This window comes from Pogona vitticeps, chromosome 3 (assembly GCF_051106095.1).
Source record: "Pogona vitticeps strain Pit_001003342236 chromosome 3, PviZW2.1, whole genome shotgun sequence".
NCBI classification, from domain to species: domain Eukaryota; kingdom Metazoa; phylum Chordata; class Lepidosauria; order Squamata; family Agamidae; genus Pogona; species Pogona vitticeps.
The window spans coordinates 64,793,404-64,812,442 of record NC_135785.1 but is presented as its reverse complement, the minus strand read 5'-3'; the positions used below and the strand labels follow the sequence as shown (position 1 = coordinate 64,812,442).

At 39.0% G+C, this 19,039-nt stretch overlaps 1 protein-coding gene across 1 annotated transcript in view; it reads right to left on the bottom strand.

Moving 5' to 3' along the window:
- The window catches only part of ATRNL1 (attractin like 1), a 695,100-nt gene that overhangs the window by 211,400 nt on the left and 464,661 nt on the right, over positions 1-19,039 (bottom strand). The gene's annotated exons all lie outside the window — the stretch shown is intronic.

The following is a 19,039-nucleotide window of genomic DNA, read 5'->3' as shown; positions in this document are numbered from 1 at the left end:
ACCACTACCATCCCACATACTGTCTCTTTCTGCCATGCATAATATATGTTCATCCTCACTGCATATCCATATATACAACACACTCTACAGCCATGCACCCATTCAGCTCTCTCCATCCAGGTGAGGAGGGAAGAAACTTGGTAAGATATGAGATTTGTTCCACTGTTTTTTTGCTTGCGTTTTACCAATCATGCACACAATCTACAACAGCTGGTCAATGGAGAAAGAGCCTGAGGCAGCAAAGAGAACAAGGAATGAAGGGGGAGGAAAGGAGAAGGGCAAAGGGAAAGATTAAGTGAAGGAGAAAAACAAGGGGTAGAAAGGAAGAGGAGGATTTCTTAACAGAATGTTCTCTCCACCAGAGCTGAATAATGCTCTGGCAGAGATTCTTTGTCCTCCTCCCCCAGTGGGAGACAGGCAAGTGGGCACATCAACAGGTGTTACCCACAAGGCTGGCTGAGGGCGGGATGAGATGTTCTTTGTAAGGCCAGTCTGCATCCAGCCAGCCCTCTTTTATTGGTAGCAACCTATTGGCCCATCCTCCCTGGGTCCAGTGTAGCTGTTGTGGTTGCTTTGAAGTCAGATAGGAATTTTGGGCCCGTCTTATCTAACTGGCTTGAAAAGGTTGACACATGTATTTTCACCAATCCCACATTGCTTTATCCATGGGACACTGCAGGTCTGACTGTAAGTGGTGCCATGTTTTAATAGGTCACACAGGCAAGTAGTGCAGAATGGGAAGTGACTATCAATGATTTCCCAAGAGGCACAAGGGTATTATTGCACCCAATGTTGCGGCAACTAGGATATCAATATTTGCTAGCTGGGATGGGTGGTGAATGGGGCCTAGCCCTGGATGCATTCCTTCTAACTTCAAGAGAATTGGACAGTGGGATGATGGGGAGGGTCCCCCAGTTTAGCTGGCCAAGTACGTATAAGCCATCCAGGGGACAGTTCTGACCAGGAGCTTGTGACTCATCTGTTTGGGGTAAGAGGTAAAAGATACCCCTGGCACCTGCCCGAGCGATCCGCACTATGTTCAGGCCCCTCTGCAGGTTGAGGGAGGATGAAAGTAAGAATTAATAAAGTGTGGCCCTAGTTAACCCCATCACCTGTGTCTGTCTGTTTACTCCTGGAGTGAGAGGGCAAAGAAGTAATGGAAAGAGAACACGCACCAGAAACGTCCACCCTCCATTAGATTTGATTTCAGTGAGTGCAACTGAGGCTGCAGCAACAGAAACCAATGTTCTGAAAGGAACAGTAGAGGAATTGAGAAGGGACTCAATTTCCGTGGCACAAACACGGGTTACTAAACGTGTTAGTTTCTCTCACAATCGACTTTTGTGAATTCCAGTAAATTCTCATTAAAACTTAACTGAAATTTAATTCTCACCTACGGATGGATAAATGGGCATGCTTACCTAAGGATGGCAAATATGGCAGTGTTAGTAAATTATCAATTTCAAAAATGAACAGGAACATAATTCTTACACGTCCCTGGTTATGGGCCAAGTGGAAAAATGCCATGGACCTGTTTCAGCCTGTGCTCCCCCTTCCTGGTGTAGGTAACAACAATCCCACTCCCTTTAGTGCCCCGATTTTCACAGCTGATGAGAATCAATACTGAACATTTTGAATCTCTGCTAGAATGTAATTGATAACTCCCTTTTCTAAAGGGCAACCATTATCTCTTGACCTTTGCAGTCCTTTGCCCCAACATTCATTTTCCCTGATACAGTTGTTGCATCCCTGTTTAAACAGCATTGGCGGCATCTTCATATATTGTAGATCTTTAATGTTAGCATGAACAAGGCAAACTAGTTCAGCAGAACTACCCTCCTGTTATGCCCCAAACCCCAAATTATACACAGGGTTTTATTCATACAATTCAGAACAAAAAATGGTACCTCAGTATCACTCCAATTGCATTTTATGTTGGGACAAAAATATGTATTAAGTACTTTTCTTTATACTCCCTCCCTCCCTCCCTCCCTCTCCCTCCCTCTCTCTCTCTCACACACACACACACAGAGTTTTCTCTAAAAGTGGCAACACATACAAAGAAATGTTAGTGAGAGATTTCATCTGAAGTCTGATATCATTGATCAAGGAACAAGCTCAATGAATTCGTGCCAAGAACAAGCCCTTTCAGCCTTCAGATTCCCCATGCACTTTATTGAAGCCAGATGGAGTTATTAGTGACACTGTCTGCTGCAGCTTATATGCAATCCCTTCTCTGATTACTTAAACATGAAGAATAATGTCTGAGCATTAGAAAGCAGGTGCCAATGTAACTGAGGAACCTGAAGACCTACATTATGCTCATGTTGCTCAGTCAATTCACTGACATCACACCAGTGAGCCATGATCAACACTCTTCTAGGCGAATTTATATTTTTTTGCTTGGTCTCTAACACTAGTACTAATTAAAGAAAAACAAATAAAAATGATGCACAACACAAATCTTACCTCTCTGGATCTGTGAAACTAATAAAGGGAGTATTGAATATTTAAATCAAATTAGTTATCCAATTAAATTTGGTTCCTTGCTTCATCAAACGAATAGGATGTTTGTGGCATGTGGATGGAACAAAATGTTAGGAACTGCCAGGGCCAGAATCAGGAGCATATGGCATGGCTTAGTTCCCTACCCAAAATCAACTCATATGCCTCTTCATAGTTTGGAGTATGTTCATTTCTTTACATTTCTGGCCCTTAGAAACCCTAAGTTACTACCCACATCAAAATCTCCACGCATGCAGTGTAAACACCCATTCACTGTAACAGGTGAACACCCTTAATGTAACAAGTGCATCCAATAACACTTTTAAATCTTTCTTCCACATCTGTAATTAAGGGGTGAAGTACCCTTTATGAATAACACAACACAACTGCCAAAATTAAAATAACAGTTATGCAGTCAGGTTATCGGGGGGGGGGACCAGAACAATATTCAGTTTCTGTAATGACAAGCCTTCATTGCTTAGTACTAAGTTCATTGACAAGTCCTGCCCACACATCCAAAAAAGTATGCAGAGAAAGAAGTTCTCTTAGTAGTTATATAAAATGCTTTTTTTATTTTTCCACTTTGCAGAAATCTCAGAGCGGGTAATGGGATACTGCTTTAGATTCTCTGTAAGAAAATGCACTATATGGTTTGGAATTCAGTACTTTGGGTATGATTTACTGGATACTGGAATAGCAGAAATAAAGCCCAACTCTTGCAAAGAAAATGATACTCCCTGGAAATAACCACAGAGTATCAATAACCACCATCAAAGATATGATGGTGCATAAGGCATCCTTGGTTGTATTTTTTGTCAAGTATCCAAAAATACATTTAAAAAGGCATAGTAGCTTCCTTGTGAAATACTCTACTACTGTACTTTGTTACAGGGGGAAAAAACCTCATGTTTTCTGTGTGGCACAATCAAAGCTTGGAAAAACTACTTTTGAAACATGATTCTGAGCTTTAGTCCAATCATCATCATCATCATCATCATCATCATCATCATCATCATCATCATCATCATCATCATCATCATCATCAATCAACTTTTCTGATCTCTGGACAAAGGCCACCAGGGAAGATTTGCTACCCAAAAGTGAGTGGGTACAGTTTAAAGGGGCTGAATAAATGTAGCTCACTAATTCTGAAAAAGCATTTGAGAGTTCACAGCAGATCCATAAACAGCAATTTTGGCAGGGGAGGCTTTACTATTCATTAGTTAAGTCTGGATCAAGTGAGATTGCCATTGAGAGGAAGAAGGTGGAGGAATGGAGACGAACACTTGGGACTGAGCGCATAACAGCCATAATGGTTCCATGCTAAGCCCACATAATTTGTTTCCTTCTCCCCAGCAAGGAGCAAGTGGAAGCAGTATACACACTTGGTTCATGCTCTTCCAGTAAGAAATATCAACAGGTGTTCTTGTGTAAAATAAAATAAAATAAAATTGCAGGTTTTGTGCAAAATACAGGTTTTGTGCAAAATGTAAGTGCTTTGCACTAAAAATACCTCCAAAAGGTTTCCTTTCAACATCCCTAAATATGAAAACTGCCCCACAGTCTCATGCAGTGAGAAGAAAACTTCTTATCTGTTAGAGTGAAAGAACTGAAGATTTAAATCCCTAGCTTTAACAGTACAAGAAGTATCCAGCAGATTGCAGCAATAGAATAACGATCGAAAGCTTTGTTTGGCCAGATTTGATACACAGAATATGTAACTATATTTCACATCCCACTCCCAGTACATTCCAGTGACTTTAGCAATGACTACTGTAGTCTCAGCAGTCTGAAGACCATAGTCTCTCTCTCTCTCTCTCTCCAAAAACTTCAACTCCAATATAATATTAATATTTAACTACTGAAGATTTTTCTGTGTTTTTCTCCAACCCAGGCATTTTTCCCATTGTTTCCCTTTGGACAAATGTGTGTATGTCATTTCACACAATCCCAGCTAATACTCATCACCTAGATTAACCTTCTCACCCATGTTTGCAACTGAAACTTCCCTGGATGAGTAAGAGGACAGTGAACATAATCACAACAGCTTTCGGTAGTGCTGATGCCAATCTCTTTCTGGCATATCTGTCAGAACTGGGACTCAGGTTCTCAACATTTCTAAAGTCCCATTTTTATCGGGCTTTAGAAAGCAGAAGGTGATGCTGTGATGAATAACAATAATTAAGACCGTAATTATTGAACTTTTATAAGAAGAGATTACTCTGTCATTTGATTGTAGATTGTGCTTGCTGTTTCATGTTCTGCTAACTTTATTTTTAATCAGTCTGATGATAGCTATTTTTCAGTTGCATTTTGTTTCAGTTTGGAAACTGCCTTTGGAATCTTCGTTACAGATGGAGTCACATAGGAATGTACTGAATAACAAACAAGCAAATAATTCTTTTCTTGGGACATTGTTGCCTGTACTTGAAACTGTTGGCATATTAATTTCTGTTGTCTCAAGCATACAGCCTCAATTCCCCAAATTACAGATCCCTTAACACTTGGATGATTGTGTTTACTTACAAAAGGTTATGTTTGCCTATCCTAACTACATAGAGAGTTTCAGTCTCCCAAATCAGATGGCTAAATCTAAATGCCCTCACGCTGTTGTTACTCCAGTTTCAAACATAAAAATAAACAACTTAATCAGGTTAACATTATGAGACAGCCAAAGGGCTGATTCTATTTGAAAATTAATTTCACATCATAAGTATGTGTGAGATGGAAATTAAATAGCTTAAGATTTTGCACAATCATGAAAATTTGAGAATTTACAAACAAAATCTTGCAAAAAAAAAACCTAACAGATTTTAGCTGAATAGACACTTGGTACACTTCTGCCTCATACACCACTGTACAAACAAATTTTCCAAAAGTTTGGATTGTTATTCCAATTTGAAATACACAGGAAATACAGCAGAAATAATGTCATTTTTCTTTGCTACAGCTGATTTGGTTGGCTACTGTGGAGCAATAGCTTATAAATGGTGAACACCAAAAAGACAACTGATGAAAAGACCATTTTCAAATTCTACAAAAGGCTCCAAAATGCACTCGTTGGTATAAATTCCAAGGGTCAGTCTATATTGTGTTACAGTAGAAAAGGTATTGTGCTCTGAAGCTTTCTTCTTCCATTCACCTAATTCAGTTAAATTAAGTCTCACATTCACAAAGGAGTTTTGTAGCAGATTCTCCATTACACTCAAGAATTCTATTTCTGGGTCTATGCAGAGCACTCTACTTACAGCAGATTTCAAACTGTGAAAGCAGATTTTAAAGAAGGACTTAGCCACCAATGAATTCTTCAGTGACCACACACAGAGAAGGATGCTTTCTTCTTTTTGCTTGTACTATTCATTATTGCGATTAGGAGACAGAATAGGATTAGGAGCAGAGAAGCAGATAGACTTCAGTGTTTCATAATACACATTGCATAAGGAAAATACGGACCAAATGGAACCTTTTACAGGGCAAGATTTCAGAAAATAAATTTTAGTTGTACTTAATGTTTTGCGGAATGAACTTACAGTATGGAGGCAAACAAAATAATACTCTCAGAATTTGGGAAAAGACAAACTTGAACAATGAAAACCTACTTTCAGTTTTGTTCACACAGTGGTCTGTACCTGCATCAAGAAAACATGAAGCAATACAATGAGAGGGAGTGGCAGAGACATGAAGGAGGGAGGTAAAATTGTGAAGACACAAAGTCCAAACAAAATTAAGATTTAGATCATTTAAATGAAATGGACCACACCAATAAAATGGAGGGACAGTTTGCAGAATATGAAAATATACCACAGCAGAACTAATTCTGATGATCACTAAATCCAAGTTTCTTTTGCATTCTCCCTATGCATTTACTAACCTTGAATATTTTCTAAAACAGAAAGGTGGAGTGCAGAAAGGCACTCGCCATAACATGGGTACATGACCTTTACAGAAGATCCTGGGGATAATTATCTTAGCTCCACGTGCATCTGATTCTGAACACGAGATGGAATGAAAAATGAAGCTAGGCTCCGCCAAACAGTGTGAGGTAGGAGCTTAAGGTGTGGGGTAGGAGCTTAAGTAGCTCTGCCTGTGTTTCGTAGAAAATTATTCATACATGCCACCTACCACAAAGATTGCCTAAATCCAGACATGGGATGATGGTGGAAATAATGATCGACCAGCCACGAAAAGAAGAATTGTGTGATTCCACTTGTATATACAGAAACCAGATATAATCTAGCAACACCAAAAACGCTGGAGTACTCTTTCTTGGGTGAAAAACTGTGGGTTCACAGACATTTTGTCTAACTACTGATGCGTGGAACTTTCAGAGTAAATCCCGATAAATCCTGATGCAGTGGTGAGAATACTTAATTATAGATTTTCATTGTTTCACAGAAGCTATACCTTATTCCTGCTGCATAGTAATTAACACATATTGCTGCCATCACAGTGTATTTCTGAAATTGCATAAATAGTCCCACTTCAGTAAAGATGCTTATAGCATTGTCAGAAAACTACTGTTAAGTTCTTATTACTTTAGAAGGCATTGCATACAATCTTTGAACACTTTCCAAAAACAATTCATGACATGACAAGATATACCATAAAAGCATCAGTTCTATCTCAAATGTTATTTCAAAAGAGGTTACAAGGAAGGAAGGAAGGAAGGAAGGAAGGAAGGAAGGAAGGAAGGAAGGAAGGAAGGAAGGAAGGAAGGAAGGAAGGAAGGAAGGAAGGAAGTTTATCTTCATGTTATTGCAAATTTGGAGTTCAATGGATTTTTCTGCATTAGAACTTGCCTTCCTTTTCAACTTGAGTTGTTATTAAAAGGTGCCAGCATCTATACTGTGAACCTCTCAGTAGACTGATTTGCAGAGTATTTGGACAACTAAGGGACTGAGAAAGGTTTGGGTTTAAAACAGGACTTTTCTCTATTGATCCTAATATATTTTTAATCCTATATTTAAAATCCTATATTTATTTGCCCACTTCTAAAAAGCAGAGCAATTCATAGTCTAGGTAGAAATTATTAGATATATGTAAGGACAAAATTTTCATATTTCTTTTATTTTGGATCCCCCCCCCATGACTCTATGAGGGGGTGCTGATAAGTATTGAGCCTTTCCCAGAAAAAAAAAATGAGCTAGGAAGCTATAAATTGCAGGGTGTATTGGCCAATTTGTCTGTATTCAATGGTGCAAAAATCAGCTACCTATGATTTTAACTTATCTTTCATGTTCAGGTCCAAAGTGAACATGGCAGCATCTCCAGAAAAGTTCAATGTGGAAGAGCACAGGACCACAATCAAGTTCCTGTTTCTCCAAGGGAAAGGTGCAAAGCAGATCCATGATGAAATGTCACAAACTATGGGTGACAGTGGCCCATCATATGCAACAGTTATATGTTGGGTTATCAATTTTAAAACTGGCCATTTCAATGTTGAAAGTGAGAAACCCAGTGGAAGGCCTGTTTCTGTCTCTGTGCCTGCAAATGTGAAAGCCATCTATGACATGATCATGGAACACCGCCGAATATCAGCCAAAAGTATTGCTATATATCTGAGAATATCACGTGAGAGAGTTGGTGCCATTACCCACAATGACTTGGAAATGAGAAAGGTGGCAGCAAAGTGGATCCCCAAACTTTTGACAACCGAACAAAAGAGGAAATGTGTGGAGTCATTGGTGGCTGTTTTGGAACATTTTGCAAGAAATGAGTCAGATTTCCTGGGCAAACTGGGAACTGGTGATGAGACATGGATCTACTGTTATGATCCTGAGACAAAGGAATAGTCTAAGGAATGGAGGTTTCCCCAGGCCAAAGAAGTTCTGAGTGCAAAGCTTGGTGCAGAAGCAAATGGCAACAGAGAGTTCTGCTGGTGGACTACCTCCAACAGGGTTCAACCATCAATGCAAAATATTACTGTGCTTTGTTGACAAAGTGGAGGCAAAACATCAAGGAAAAACATTGAGGAAAGCTCTCCAAAGGTGTCATCCTGTTGCATGACAATGCCTCATCACACACTGCAGGTGAAACAATGGCAAAATTGACGTCCTTAGGCTTCCAAGTGATGCCCCATCCACTCTATTCTCCCGACCTGGCTCCTTCTGACTATTATCTGTTCCCCAAACTCAAAAAACACCTAAAGGGACACGGATTTGGGAGTGTTCTGGAATCAACTAACGCTGCAAATGAGTGATTACACCAGCAGTCAGAAGAATTTTATTTGCAGGGACTTTAGAAACTGCAGGACAGATGTCGCAGGTACATCGACTTCCTGGAGGAATATGTAGAATAGTGTGGCAGTTACAGTTTCCTAGCTCACTTTTTTCTTGGAAAGGCTCAAGACTTTTCAGCACCCCCCTAGTATAATTTTGTTTTTGTTTTTGTTTTCTGCATGGTGGTCCTTTTGTTTAACACAAAAGGGAAAGCCTCTTATAGATTCATTCATTTCAGATTTTCCTGTTCATGTTTTCTAGCACTAGTCTAATTTAAACCCTACAGAACCTTCAAAACCACTAAAAAGAGAAAGAGGAAGAGGAAGAAAGAGAGAGAAAGGCAAGGCAACAGAGAATCAATCTACTGGAAAAAAACAGGCAATTGTACAGGAGAAATATAAATCTTTATGACCCTATGTAGGTACTAGTTTATATTATCACATTCACACAGCCCAGTCACAAAATGTATGTATGTATGTATGTATGTATGTATGTATGTATGTATGTATGTATGTATGTATGTATGTATGTATGTATGTATGTATGTATGTATGTATGTATGTATGTATGTATGTATGTATTTCATATATGGGCATGCTGCCAAACTTAGTGCCATGCACTACTTTGAGTGGATAACAACAAACACAAACAATATATCCTTCTGAAATTCATTAAGTTTACTTCTGCTTCAGATTCTATCAAGTCTCTAATTTCACATATATAAGGGAGGAAAAGGGAAGTTATAGCTATTTTGGGTTTTCAGTGCAAGGTCAATGAAAGGAATGATAATCTGAATTTTTGAACTGATTCTGATTTCAAGCCCTGACGAAACTGGATGGAGGCAGATCCAATGTGCCCAGCCAGCCTTGGAACCTAAACAATAACCCATGCACAACATTAACTTCCATGTTAAAAAAATGTAAACTATAATATATGTAATAAATGCATGTATGTCTATATCATATATATATATACTGTATACAGTATTAGGCACATAAAAATGATTTCTATTTATGAAATTTGATATGTGGGAAGAACTCACAGGTCTCCCAGCTTTGTCACAGATTAAACATTTCTGCATTTATTCCACATTTGTATAAATAGAATCTTAATTTAAGAACACAGATTAGATAGATAGATAGATAGATAGATAGATAGATAGATAGATAGATAGATAGATAGATAGATAGATAGATAGATAGATAGATAGATAGATAGATAGATAGATAGATAGATAGACAGACAGACAGACAGATAGACAGACAGACAGACAGACAGATACATACATACATACATACATACATACACACATACACACATACATACACACATACACACATATTCATAATTAAGTGAAATGCATCTAGGCTTGCCCATTGTCTTATTTTAAATATGCACAAAACAGCAACTGTTTTCTTTTTCAGATCTGCTCATGTAATTGTTCATGCTGAAAATTATTTCAAGTAGGTCTACTGCTTAGCTCAGAAGGGATGCAGTTTGCCTCACACAGAAAATAAGAAAAAATGGATAGGTTACTAGGTTACAATAAACCAGTGTTCCGAGGACATTCATGTGTAGTTTGTTTATTGTGACATCTGAATTTGTGCCTTATCTGTTCTCTCCCAGAGAAACAAAGCAACAGAAACACCAATGTAACTTATTTCTAAAGCTTGTTGGAGAAGAGATAAACCAGATTGACAGGTTCAAGTGCCATGAAAAGCAGACCATGGACAGAAGATCTGTGGTTTATTTAATTGTTCCCACTTACAGTGGAAGCAAATGGACACCATTGCTCAGGACACTGCCTCATTCATAACGGACTAGAAATTCTGGCTTATTGTGATGCCTGAACATGCCAATCCGGCTGCTTTCAGATGTAACACTAAATCATGACTCGGCATTATAGAAACAAGTCTCAGTGATCCTTGGGCCTTCATGCTTTCTCTCTCTTCTCTCCACTTCCATTGTCATCATAGGCAGACTAAAAGTCTCCATTTCTGTTTTAGGTTATTTGCAGTTCTTCTCTAAACTCTGAAATGTAGGGTTCCACTAAACAATGGTTAGTTGAAATAAGCCAGTTTGGAACTTGCCATTTCGAACTACTTATCTTTAGTTTTAAGCTTCTGGACTTCTTCAGTGAAGATTACTGGATTAAAAAAAAACACAAAACACCGAGCTATGGTTTACTATTGCATCTGAACGAGCCCTGGGTATGTGAAGCTTGAAGATAAATGACTTTAAAATTCTCCCAGTATGCAGATACACAATGATTTATTTTTTAATCTTAGTTTCAACATAATTTAACATTTTAACAATTTTAACAATTTAACAATTTACTTAGAGGTGTATCAGTGTCACATTCAAAAATTATACAAAGCTATTCAAACCCTGTGGAATGACCCCTTTTGTGTGTGTGCCTTCTTTTAAAAAATTCTTTCTGCACAAAGAACTCGGGTGCATTATCTGAGGAGTTTGCTACAGTTTGCCACAGGGGAGATGTGAAGAGCTTTGTCTCCTTTGTGCCCTGCCTTTATACAAAACTATATAAAGGATTATTTAAACAAAGCATAATCCAAGCAGCAGAAACTACGATGCACTTAAAATACAGTGTATGCTTGTCCTTCACTCCCTTTCATACTCCCACTCTTACCCTCTCCAAATGGTACCAAAAGGTCGATGTGATGTGTATCTTTTTTGGAAACCAAATACCAGGTACTTGCAATTTCCCACAGAACAAATCAAAAAGAAAATAAGGATGATCATTGAAAAGGTCAGTTTGTAACTAGATCCGAGGAACATTTAGTCTACCCTATGTTGCTCTTAAAAGAACAAAATACAAGTCTACTGCTAGCAGCTCTGTCTTAGTACTACATAAAGCTCCAAATTAAATTTTGCTTTCCAACATATTCTATCTAAAGTGTGAAGAATTCCACTGAAATATAAGGGAGTTGTATGGTCAAAGAAGAGAGCGCCAAAAAATTGGTCTGAAGCTCAACATAAAAAAACTAAGATCATGGCCACTGGTCCCATCACCTCCAGGGAAGATATGGAGGGTGTGACAGATTTTACTTTCTTGGGCTCCATGATCACTGCAGATGGTGACAGTAGCCATGAAATTAAAAGACTCCTGCTTCTTGGGAGGAAAGCGATGACAAGTCTAGACAGTATCCTAAAAAGCAGAGACATCACCTTGCTGACAAAGGTCAGCATAGTCAAAGCTATGGTTTTTCCAGTAGCAATTTATGGAAGTGAGAGCTGGACCATAAAGAAGGCTGACCGCCAAAGAATTGATGCTTTCAAATTGCAGTGCTGGAGGAGACTCTTGAGGGTTCCCTGGACTGCAAGGAGAACAAACCTATGCATTTTGAAGGAAATCAACCCTGACTGCTCACTGGAAGGACAGATCCTGAAGCTGAGGCTCCAATACTTTGGCCATCTCATGGGAAGAGAAGACTCCCTGGAAAAGCCCCTGATGTTGGGAAAGTGTAAAGGCAAGAGGATAAGGGGATGACAGAGGACAAGATGGTTGGACAGTGTCACTGAAGCTACCAAAATGAATTTGAACCAAACTCCAGAAGGCAGTGGAAGACAGGAGGGCCTGGCATGCTCTGGTCCATGGAGCCACGAAGAGTCGGACACGACTTAACGACTAAACAACAACAATGCTCAATACAAAACACAAATGCAAAAGTAGGCAATACCTTTATAGACCCTACTAAAAATCGTCATACAATATGCAAGCTTTTGTAGATCAGAACCACTTCATCAGGCATGTACCAGTGTGAAGAATTTAAATGAACATTTAATTTTGCCAGGAAAGCTACTTTTAGATGTAAAGTCCATTAACATTCCTGCAAATCTATCTTGTCATGAACTTTTGGACTTCATGTTCTTCACACTGGTACATGCCTGATGAAGTGGTCCTGATCTACAAAAGCTCACATATTGTATCATTATTTTTTCCAGTGGTATATAAAGGTATCATCTGATTTTGCTGTGTGAAGAATGACAGCTATGCTGTCATTTCTAAAATGAAAAAAAATATTTTTCCTATGTTTTTACACTACAAAGTGGAACAACAGTATGCTGTGGATATAAATAATTTGCAGTAGACATCAAATTATTTAAGAAAAATGTGAGGTAATCTGAATGTTCATGATGAAGTCCACCATCAGATGGTTGGCTGAGTCTGCTCCATCTATCATCAAGACTAAGCTAGCCCTGAGCAGACACTTGGCAGTCTAGGGGAAGCAATAAGATGGAACCTCCTCCCACTGTATCTGCATTCCATGCCAGAACTAGACTGGTAATTATTTAACACTTGTAGCTCCACTACATAAGAAGGCAGCAGCTAGTTTAGAGAGAGTAGGGTAAGCTACATGGCACCCATTCCTCTTCTCCAGAAGCATGACTCTACCTCTCAGCATCTGCTGCCTAAGACAACAACTTAATTCTGTTTACTGGCAAGAGCAGTTCTAGAACCAGTAGCGTGTGGGTACAGTAACTTGAATGCTGCTGCTCATGGAGGACATGTCTGGTACATACTGCAACATGGGAAGGCCAAAGTTGCATCAATGGGCAGCATAAAGATAGCAGAATTCCATACAATACACATTCATAAAAGGTGGCAATTGAAGAGGGCATTAGAAACCTAAAACAAAACTCTACCAAAGTAATTACAGACTACTTTCATTATCAGGAGCTAATTAGAAGGGTCATGGAAGCTGTAACCGAATCTCACTTCTTTTCTTTTCTTTTTTAAAAATTAAGATCAAAGCAGGGCTGTCGTGTTGGTCCAGGGCAATAGTACAAAAAATGGATATTTTATACACTAGATTTCAAATAAAAATTACATGTTTCCCCTACACCCTCCCCCCCCGTACTCTCTGCTTTGCCATTTGTCTAATTAGGAAAAAGTGCAATTACCTGTATCTGCCTTTCTTTTTAGTTTAACCAGGCTGGTTCATACTCAGTGTGTGGAGGGAGGGGCGTTAGGGGAGAGATTGGCCCTGAAAAAACGGTGCCTCCTTCATCCAGTTCCCAGTTCGCAACGGCTGCTTTGTTTTCAAAATAATTGGAAGATTTGATCATTAATCTCTGGCATTGAACAAAGTTAGGCCGTTCATTTTGGAAAGTTATTAAGAATAGGACAGACACTTAGAACAGAAATTATGTAACTGCTGATGGCGTGAAATACATTTATGACAGGAGGTTTTTTGTTACTGTACATCATGATCAATGCCTCAACAGACTATTATTCCCTAAGAATTCATCTGTCTAAGAAAGATTATTGGGCAAGAGCAATCAATATAAAGCTCAGGATTCAGTTCTCTCCCACAGTGCTCTGGCTTCTTCTCACTTAAGTGTAGTGCTAAATGAGGACTAATCCAGTTATCCTCCTCACTTTAGCAGACTGGAGTTCATGCTGGGCATTTTATGCAGTCTGTTATGATAATCATGTTACAGGTTCCTCAAGAGGTACTTAAATCTTCCAGCAGCCCCACCTGACTCATGCACTTATCTTTTATTCTTAATCAAGGACATTAAAAAACCCTATTCAGCAAAATTTGATTATTTTGCTATTAGCTAGTGAGACTATTTTCTGTTTGGAACAGAAGGGACATAAAAAACTTACACAGCAGCATTCTTATATGTGTGTAAACTGAAAGAGGAAGTGATGGGAAGGGGACATGATTCGCAATCACCACTCTCAAGATATTGCTGCAGGTTATTTTCTGGCATTTGCCCAAGTACAATAATAAGTATAAGAGAATGCTGTAATTCCTCTGTAATTTCAGAACACATAAGACAATTTTGCATCAACACTACACAGAGAAATGTAAATAATCTTGTGCTCTTCTTTTGATTATATGTAATTTAAAACTGGACTGAAGCACCCCAGAATAAGCTGTGCCTTCTCCACAATAGGGAAACATGCACAGTTGTGTGTAGTGCACTCACAGAAGGAGAATCAGATTCATGCCTGTAGATCCCACCCTGATGAGCAGAGGCTCTGACTGCATGATCTGTACACAGCTGAGTAAGTAATGTCTACGTAAGGTTACAATAAGCAGAAATTCAGTCCCACCATCACAATAATTGTGTGTGCGCCTGTGTGGGTCCATGTATGTATGCACCACACAGAGACACACACAAACACCACACATTTTCTGAACAGCTATGATTACAATTATTTCAGCAGTAATGTACAGGAATGCTAGAAAGTGAAACTTTCCAAGTGCTGAGACTTGAAAGGACACAAAACTGTGTTCCGATTAGAACAGGAGTGGACAAAATATTGTTTTTCATTTGCTTGTTGGACTGCAACTCCCAGCATTCCTTACCAATGATTATGCTAGAAAGGGCTGATGGGAGCTGAAGGTTAACATTATAGAAAGCTGATTTGCCAGTTCCTGGATTAGAGTGAGCCCAAACTACAGAACAAGTATGAATAATCTTACATTTGCCATTACACTCAAAATACACTTCTGTTAGGAAATATTAGGAGTGGGACAGTCATCCTCCTCACTAGAAGATCTCAGCTTTATTCCTTACACAAGCATGACACCCACTGGGTGTCCTTCTGCCAGCCACTCTCTCTCTTCTCAACCCAATTTATTTCATGGAATTGTTGTGAGGATGAAATAGGGAAGAGGATGGCCATGCATACTTCCTTGAATTCATTTGGAAGCCACACAAGATATAAACTGATACTTTACTGCTACAGCTGATCCATTTAAAAAAAAACCTCATAAATTGAGTCCATGGCTAGCTCAAGCACTGATATTGCTAGATGGCTCCCCCCTCCAGCATCAATACTGCCTCATTCTGGTTATGAGATTTCAGCGAAAGAATCATAATCTAACTTTACTACTCAGATAGGAAAATCCTATTTTCTTCAACCACAAGTATATTTTGAGTGTGATAGCAAGTGTAAGATCACTCACGCCAATTTAAGCAATAACCACTCTTCCAAGCTTGGTTCATATTGTTATGTAACTGTTTCATGGGCTCTAAGGCAGCAACATACAATGAACGGCGATGAGAAATTTGTTCTTCACTTGTTCAGGTTATCAGGCAATAAACTAGGAAAGTAACATCACACACAAATGCTTTCCAAACGGCTGTGCTTTATACAATTCAATCCAAGTGACACAGGAACATTGCCTGAACAAGTGATTCGTGAGGTTAAAAACCAGTTCTAGTTTCTTTGAATTCTATGCTTTAGTGGATGTGATTAATTGCAAACAAGGTGCTATTCTTCTGGTTGCCACAATATTTAATGTACAAAGACAAATTATGGAGGAATGATATAAACATTAATGTCTGTCTTCATTCAGATGCTCACCAGCATCATGGCAGTGTAAATCAAAGTGGTTTTTAAGTTCCCAGTCAGACTGCTTCAAAAGGGAAAAGTGGAACAATTTAGAGTTCATCAATTATATCACATCAAATTAGCCTCCATCATGGGCTCAACTAGACAGCTTTCATCTATTCTAATTTACAACAGAAAGGACAGCCAAGTACAGAATGGTAGCAATGACAGAGTCAAAGGGAAGCTTCATAGCTTCACCGAACAAGAATTATACCCCTTTTCAAAAGCAGTTTCCTTTTGGATCAAAATCTCCAGCCGTAATTAGTTCCTTAAGCCCTCTTGATCAGATAGCCTTTATCCTCATTTAAGGTACTGGAATGATAAACATCTTTTTTATCAATCCTCTCGTTTGTGTCCTACAAATGATGTTTTATATATAGCCTGTATCAGTCAGGGAACCGGCTGCTGCATTTGAAGACCTGAAAGTAAACTCCTTATCAGACATGGCCACTCTGTGCTGCAAAGTGATGTGACTTGTTGGAAATCATGTTAGACTTACTTTTACTGATCAATATATAACTAAAAGCTGTCAATGTAACTCAATTGAATCTATAATTTGGTGTTTGCTGCAAGCATTTTAATATGCTGTAATAGCAGCCACTTTAAGCACTGTGAAAAAATGCATTATATATTGAACCATAGGCAGATTTCATCATTATTCAATCTCCTTTAATAGGCAACATCCACCCCTTTGTGGAAAGTTATTTTATTAGGCTTCTGCATAGTTCTCAACTAAATCCTAGGAGAAGCAAACTTCATGCTAGCCCCCTTTGCAAAGGTGGTTCTTTTGAAAAGAAACCATACTGACCTGTCAGATTGGGCTAGGAAGGATTTTAGAGTTTTGGCTTGACTTGCAAATTAAAGTCATGAAACTAGATGATTTGTTGATTCTATTACACATTGCTACTTATAATTACTTACTTTCAAAGTTATTTCTACAATCGTAAGAATATTAAAAGTTGATACATTCCAATTTCTGCCTAGAAGTGTCAAGGTCTTGCTCATATTATTTCTACATGCAATCTGGTTTAACTAATTTGAAAAATATTGTGTGTGTGTTCTGTGCCATCAAGTCAGAACCAACTTCTACTGACCCTAATAGGGCTTTCAAGGTAAGTGAGATATTTAAGAAGTGGTTTTACCAGTTCCACTCCCACAGTGAATTTCCATGGCCACATGGGGATTCAAACCCTGTCCTCTAGAGCAGAGGTCCCCAACCCCCGGTCCGTGGCCTGAGCCAGACTGGGATGTGGAGACAGACCTCCCGCCCCACCCTGTGTGAGCACCCCACTGCCGTTTACACATGCGCATGAGTGTGCACACCTGCACAAGCGCTATCCTACCGTTTGCGCATGCACATGCGCATGAGTGGGGGGGTGCCTGTCTTCCCCAGCTGGTCTGCAGAGTGAAAAAGGTTGGGGACCCCTAAAGGGGGACTAGAGTCCTAGTCCATCACTCTATCCATTATACCACACTGGAAATCTGAAAAATATTAGTAGAACACGATTAGGTTAAAGTTAAATGAAGTGTTCTCATGAACCTCAGAAAATAAGTGAGGCATCCAGTAGATGAAATATATTTCTGATTTCCCTACCATGTAGAAAACTGCTATCTACTTTAAAAAAGCACCCTTGTTTCTTGGAACAGCACTAGCAGAGAAACTATTATGTGTTATGGTTGTTTTAATTGTTATGTGTTAATTTCATATTTCATCTTAATATTGTTAGTAACGTGGAAATTTACTAGTAGCTATTTTATTTACAAGAAAAGGAGATACTATAATGTAGGAGCTTAATGTCAAAATATATTGTGTACAGCAAACGTGATCTTTAAGGCAACAGTGAGATACCTAACAAAACAGTAGTGCCCAGCTGCTTGCCTAATACAAGAGTGTACAATATGTGACTTGTAGCTATATGTGGCCATCAGGGACCAAAATGCAACCCTCTAGCACCAATGGGGGACACCAAAATCCAATATATTTATCCATTTTTTTCCCTCAGACATTTTGCTCTTGAGAATATGGAAACAATTCTCACATGCTTTAAGAGCCTCCCAGTAGCCCTCAAAGCCCCCACACCCTCAAATTCTTTTTATTTAAAAATATTTTGGCCAGTAGAGGTCAGTACTCCCTATTTTTTTGTAAGAAAAAATCACCGTGTGGTATGGAGGTAATAGGAGCAGATGGAGCCCTCCAAAGTCTAGCCATGGCCATGGGCAGCTCTTGGGTTTTTGAAGGTTACCCACCTCTGACATAATAACTGCTTCCTACGTTTGAGATTCAATCAATCAGTGCCTAATTTAAAGGAATTAATCTGGTTTCTGGATTGAGGAGAGCTCCTTGCTGAGGAAAATATCCAGACAGGATTGGTTAAGGAGAGACCCAGTAGAGGAAAATTAAATTAATATAAAAAATTACCCTGCGGTACAAGGCCAATAAATACAACAGAAATCAGACCACTCCCAAGCCAACTACACCAGAGCACAGAGTGCTGTCCTCTGAAGATGGCGGCCACAGAGACCGGCAAAACGTTAGGAAGAACAACCTTCAGAACACGGCCAAAGAGCCCGAAAAACCCACAACAACCACAAGAAATCAGACAGTTCCACAACATCGTGATGAAATAGAACAAGCACAAAATATTCTGGAAAAAATATCTGAGCAACAGTTCTGATCTTTAGCTTATATATATTTTGTTTTCTTTATTGTAAACTACAAATGAAATTATTTTCAAATGGGGTGGTAAGCTAATCGGAAGAAACAGCAGGCATGCACCGGCTAGACGTTTCTGTCAGAAGTAGGAGCTACTAAGTTTGGTTGTGTTTCCTCCCAGTTAAGTGTCTTAAGTGAAATCATCCTCAGACATCTACAAATTTTTCATCTCTTTTTCTGTGGGTAACTAATTACCTCTAACTTCACCATGGGACAAATGTAATTGTT